We start from the raw sequence: 7,046 nt of genomic DNA on the forward strand, positions 1-7,046 counted from the left end.
AGTTTTGCTCCTTACTATTATGTCTGCAACTCTATCCTTTTTGTCTTGAAATGGTTGTGTACTACAAATGAAACAATACTGACTATGAATTTTGTAATTTTAAAGAGATCATTTCTTTGTCTCATAAAATAGTTTGCAATTTTGAATGAAAGTACATCCAAAACATTTTATGTATACAGATATCTGTTTGTATTATATAGTTTACACATTCATACACACATCGTAAGACAATGGCTGAGTTAAAAATGTCAAACTAAAAAGTTCTTCTTTATAATAATTTACGAAAAATCCAGGGATGTATATGATAGACCTTTTTGTAAAACATGCTATTTAGACAGGAGACCTTACTTAGGCAAAGAGGGAGAAAGAAAATATATACAGTAGTATTTTTTAAAGAATAAAGGTATTTTTATTAAAATATATTTAATAATTGAGAAATAGCAATGATGCATATCTAAATAGAATGTTTTTCCTGATGTTTCAGCTTCATATTATTCCAGAAAGGTAATTATTATCTATACACAACTAAATTCAGTTCTGTGATATAAACAGCTTGAAAGAACACTATGTATTTATTTCACCAAGCTAAGAGTATGAAAAAGGATCTATAAATCTCTATAATAGATAATGGGTACTGATTACTATGTAAATGTAGCAGGTTCAAGTTTTATTACATCTGAATCAACCACAGTGGATGGAAATATAAATGGTTCAAGAACTTAGTCAGAACTGATTTGAACATTGCAACTTTACTAAGTAGACAGAAAGAAGATCTCAGGCTTTGTGTTGATTACTAAGTCTTTCATTGTTTTGTCTTTCATTGCAATTTAATTTTTTCAAGCAACCAGTCTTAGTCACTCTAAGCAAGGATACAACAGATAGTAGATTCCAGACATTTTTATTCTAAATTTGCTTGATATTAATACAGATTTTGAGGAGAGGGAAGGAAATACAGACAAGTACCCAGAAATAACTGCCACTTTATTCAGTTCCTTTCTGTTATTCGACATTTTCTTGGAAGTTTTAAATTCCTCTTCCCATTCCCTTACCTGCTACACATTAAGGCTGATACCAGTGCTGCCTTTTATTGTCATGCTGCTCTGTACTACCTTTACTGTCTGATTTTCATCTTTCATGATCTTTGCTTTTAGCCCCAGTATTTGAATTAATTCAAAATTGTGTAGAATACTATATTTTAAAAAGTATTTGACAGGTCCCCAATATCTTAAATTTGTAAGTAAAGTGCTTCAGGGTACTATGAAGTTGAACTGATGGCGATCAAAACTAAAATATGTTTTTTGGTACTTTAAAGCCCTGCATACTGCATTGCCTTACATAATATATTTCATTGGTTACTTATGGTTGTGCAATCCATTGTTATCTAGCATTGTTGTTAAAAACTAAATGTTAATACTTTCACCACAATATTTTTTAAAGTCTCCCCATTAATCTTAGTCTTCTTTTAAGCAATTAAAAGAACTGAAAGAACATGCTGTAAAAATGAAATTAGTATAAAAGTAGCCATTTTAACTATATATTTTTAAATAAACTGAAAGATAAAGAGCAAAATACTTTACCCACTGCATTTCTCTTACATAGTCTGGAATCACACACAGTTTTTTAAAAGTATAATACTGAAATCTTTAGAAGGTAATTAAAGTCAAGTGGATTTTGTAAAATGTATTAATCTATATAAAGAGAAAATGAAATTGTAGTTTTTGTTATATACTGATATTAGTTACAGGATAGTTTTAATTCTTAAAATAATTTGATTCTTAAATGCTATAAAATGGATATTACATTTGAATGTTTTAAAGAAGTGCAGATTTTTACAAGGACATAATATGTTATAGTTCTGTAAAAATATCCTGTTAAATATTGTATATCCCTTCCTCTGTACACTTTGTAAAAAAGTAAAATACATGAAAAGAAAAATCATATAGGGAAGTCTGACATTGTACTTGTGTACTTGAGAATAACATAAAAAATTAAAAATCAGAATATTTTCTTGTTTAAAAAATGTATACTTGGGATTGTAAAAATTCAGAGATTATTCTGCCAATATTGGAACTCTTACAACCTCTATTCCAATTTTACATAAACACATTTTTAGTTTTCCAGAAAGATGGAAATCCTTGTTAATCACCCTTTAATGTGCATACCTGTATATCTCTTAATGTTTCATCTTGTATTCCCCTCAAAGGACAATTTCTGGGCCAGGTCCATGGCCCTTTGCCAGATGTTAATCTCAAGTCTAATCAGCATTTCAGGTTTAATGAGCCCATTGGAATCATCTGACATTTTGTTCCTGCTTTCATTAACTCCTTGTCATTTAGTTTGTAATCTGTTCATCTTGTTCTTCCCTCAAAGGGCAATAAGTAACTTTTTTATTCTCTTCTATGGCCCTTTGCCAAATGTTAGTCCCACCTATGTAATCAGTGGTTCAGGTTGAATTCCTATTGGGATGATCTGGGATTTTGCTCCTTCTAACACTTAACTCTTTTTTTTTTCAGTTTTATTTGAATATTTCACTAGAATTTAAAGATGATCAGTAGTTGCAATACACACACCTTTTTAACTTTGAAACACATTGTATCTTCCCACACATAAAGTAGGAATGATGTGTCACAGTTTAAGCTGGGTTTTCCTCATTTTATGTTTTAGATTGCTTGTTAGACTTTCCAGAGTATTCCATTCAATTCATTTAACCCTATCTCCCTTGGTTTCCTCATCTATAACATGAGTTGGAGAAGGAAATGGTGAACCATCTCAGTATTTTTTTTTTTAGTAATGGCATGTAAGTCTCCTCTAGATAATATAATTATAGGAACCAAGAAGTTTTTTATAATCTCTTCCAAATTACACAAAACTGAAAGTGATTCAGGTCCGTTGTAATCCCACACAAGGACAATGAATTTTAAAATTTGGGCCTCCAATCTCATCAATAAAGTGAATTATAATCACAGACTTGTGATTGAGATCAAGATTATGCCTCTCTGTGTTAGATCATGGTATTTAAGTAAGTAAACAAAACCAGTCTTCATGTCAACAACATCTTTTCTTCTTGGGCTGCTGATCTTCTGCCCTCTCATCTCATCCAGGGACTTCCTTTCTATCATTCAAGCCATCATTCACATTCTTACTGTTTTCCTTTTTATTTATTTTTTATTTGCTTTGTCTTTTCTACTTATAAGTATTTTCAGGACTCTCATATCCTTAAAAAAAACTCATCCATGAACATATGAGGTGTTCTCTTTCCCTGACAATGTCTAGGAAGAAGTGAAGTATTAATTTCCCTCTGCATTCACTTTCATATTACATACATTCACTTCTCAACTCCTTACAATCAGGCTTCCAACTCTTCTATCTGATTGAAACTGCTTGCTCAAAGGTTAGTGACTTCTTGACTACAATATTAAATGTCTTTTACTCAGTCTTCCTTTTTTTGTAGTACTGACCATTCTATTCTTTCTAGATATTATTTTCACTTGTTTTCTATAACATAATATCTTCTAATTTTTCTCCTATCTTTCTGCTCCCTTTACAACCTTAATGTAACTTACATTCTTCCCCTTAAATCAGCCTCTTTTCTTAACATCTTGTTTCTGTCAAAGGCATTAACATCCTTACCATGGTCCAACATTATACTCTAATTCATTGTCATATCTTCCTTTTCCCTTATCCCCCATACTGATACCTGAGAGCTTGGACAATTTAACTGTTGCCTTTCTAACCAACGTGGCTGGAGTTAAATTTTATTTGTGGGTTGGACTTGAATATTTAATATAGGTGGTCATCATGGATTTAATTTCTATATCCCAAAATAAATTACTAAAGTAAAATGGAATTTATGGTAGTTTATTTACAATAGAGGGAAGATATTAAGGAATGAAAGAGAGAGAGGAAACTCCAGTTTCCTCTGAGCCAGGTAGAATATACTAAGGCCCTAATCAGGGAAAAGAGTCTCAAGACGATGGACCTTTTTGGAACACTTCTGAGAAAGTCAGCCTTTCACTCACCAACGGTGACAAACTAAAATGGAAAAGCAGTCTGAGGTGTCCTGCATAAGTTCCTCCAGGGGTCCAGTTCCTCCATTCCAACTCCAAGTCATAGAATCCTTCATCCAACTTGAGTCTCGAATTGAATATCTCTTCTTCTGGCCTCTGATTCTCTTTTTAAAGATCTTTTTTCTCGTGTCACCTCCCCTAAATTTCACATCTATCCATCACAGCAGATGCTTTTCTCCAGGACTGCCCACTTTTTAGTTCACACCTTCTTTGGTTAGATTGTATCTTTTTGGATTACTTAACACCTTTTTTGTTTAGTTCACCTTTTGTAGTTACTTAACACCTTTTTGTAGTTAAAATGGGCAGATCTACTTCAAATACTGAGTTGTCACCTTTTGGGTATTAAAATCTAAAAATAGATTTTGGATTACAATTCAATCTTCCCAATAAAGGAAGAGGTAAGTATCTTCATTGTTACAATCAGGAGATAGTTTAATCTAATCTTCACACTAGGACATATTAGGTACCTAATAAGTCTTATTAATTTTTCACTGGTCTCCTCACTAGTCACAGTTATTGTGCTAATTTCAGTTCTTTATTCCCTTTCACTTGACTTATTCCCTTCAACATGACTTCTTTATGGGGAAAGCCAGGGGACTCGGTGGCTTGAGCCTAGAGATGGGAGGTCCTCATTCAAATTTTGCCACAGAAACTTTCTGGCTGTGTGGTGTGGGCAAGTCATTAGACCTCCATAGCCAAGCTCTTAACACTATTCTACCTTGGAAGCAATATAGAGTATTGATTCTAAGATAGAAGTTAAGGATGTAAAGCATCTATTTTTCCTTGAATACTGTTGGTTACCTTAAAGTAATTCTTAAATATATGTCTTTTCTTATGCAGATCCATAGGAAAATTTTACCTCTTTACCTATTTTATTGGGCACCACAGGTAGGAGATGAAGAGAACTTCAATATGATTGCTTTATAGGGGCAGCCAGGTGACTTGGTAGATTAAGCCTAGAGATGGGAGGTCATTGTTCAAATTGGCCACAGAAACTTCCTGACTGTGTGACATGGGCAAATCATTAGACATTAGTATTCTCAGAAATATTCTTCTTCTTTCCTTGCTAGTTTACCATTTATATAGCTGGCAAAATAGTTTCCCAGAGCCATAAATTTGTATATACATGTTACTCCTATGATGCAAACCCTAAAGTAAATACATAGTTTGTCTAAGATAAAATGCAAATACTTAAATCTGCCTTTTAAGGCCCTTTATAATTGGACTCCATCCAATGCAGCTGAGGAAGTCTCCAGATCAAATGATTTTTCGTGCCAATGGACCCAGGCTTCCAACACCGAGAGAGTGGGACTCTCTCTGTGCATCAACTTTTCCATTTAAATCTCCTTCACACACAAGTGTTTTTGTGCACACTCATCTACATCACAGGTGAAAGTGCACAAAGACAATCATCATCCTTGGTTACCGAGAGACTACTACTATAATTGGACTCAAATTTACCTGCTAAGATTGATTGTGAATTAATCCCTTTGATGCAGCCTATGTTTCACTCAAAATATCTTACCAGTGGTTCTCTGGACATGATAATCTACTTTATGTCCATGATTACAAAACACATTTTTTTTAAATCATTATCTTCCTTCCAGATGCAACCTAGATATCACCTCTGATGTGGTTTTCCCTTTCCTCATGGATTGATAATGCCTTTTTGTTATTCTTCTTGAATTAGCTTGTAATTACTTATTTGTGTGTATATATATATATATATATATATATATATATATATATATATATATATATATATATATATATATATGATAGTAGTAGTAGTAGTCTCTCGGTAACCGAGAATGACATGTCTTTGTGCTTTTTCATGGATGAGTGTGCACAAAGACACTTGTGCATGAAGGAGATTTAAGTGGAAAAGTCGATGCACAGAGACAGTCCCACTCTCTCGGCGTTGGAAGCCTGGGTCCAATGGCATGAAAATTCATTACACCTGGAGACTTCCTCAGCTGCATTGGATGGCCATGTTGTCTTTTGTGCTCCAACATGCCCTAAGCACTCCACAGTGCTTTGCTGCATTGCCCTCTCAGCCATTGAACCTTCTTATTGGTTTCTTCAGTCTGTTTGGCCGAAGCAGTCTTCACATGCTGGGTGAGCAAAGCCCTGGTTCACCAGGGGTCTATGACCCGATGGCTACCCTCACAAGGTTTAGCTGGCCTGTCGAAGCCGTTGCCCGAGGTGTGGCCTCTGCCTCATGCTAGCAGCTACTGGGAGCCACAAATGAGAGCTGGGTGTCAGGTGAGGGTCAGAGGCTGGAGAGCAGCCCTAGGAGGGCACGACAAACCCTCCATACCAGAGATACTACTCCTCCCTGAGCACCCCATACATATATAAATACAAATATATATGTACACATAATTATGATGTCCTATTTTTAGTAAAACATAGACTCCTTGAGAGAAAGGAATATTTCATTTTTGTATTGGTATTTTCTATTCCTAGCATGAACTGTATCTTACACATAGTAGTACAATAAAGTACAATTTGTTGAATTCAATTCAATGTACTCATCTAGAAAACTCTTAGATTAGATTATTGGGTAAAGAAGTGTTTCTTCTAATGTGTTGTCTCATTTGTGTATTATATTGTCTTCTTCCATGTATGACTATCATTTTTGTCTTGACATCTCATCAGGTTCATTGCATCATAGATTTAGAGTCGGAAGGGAGCCTAGACACCATCTAGTCAGACTCTTACATTTTACAGATTGTAAACCTTAAAATTTCCCAGACCCTACTTTATAAGATTGGATTAAGACCATTCCCCATTTGGGCAGTGAACTCTACTTAAAGCAGGAATGTGAGAATTCTACTTTACCTACTTGGGTCTGCCCTAGGGGAAGATAAAGTTGTAAACTCTTTTCTGAACAATGAAAAGTACTTAAACCCATACTTTTCTTAAGCTAAGTACCTATAAAGGTCAAGCAACTTGTGAATTTACAAGGAACAAAGA

This window comes from Monodelphis domestica, chromosome 2 (genome assembly GCF_027887165.1).
Source record: "Monodelphis domestica isolate mMonDom1 chromosome 2, mMonDom1.pri, whole genome shotgun sequence".
Taxonomy (NCBI): domain Eukaryota; kingdom Metazoa; phylum Chordata; class Mammalia; order Didelphimorphia; family Didelphidae; genus Monodelphis; species Monodelphis domestica.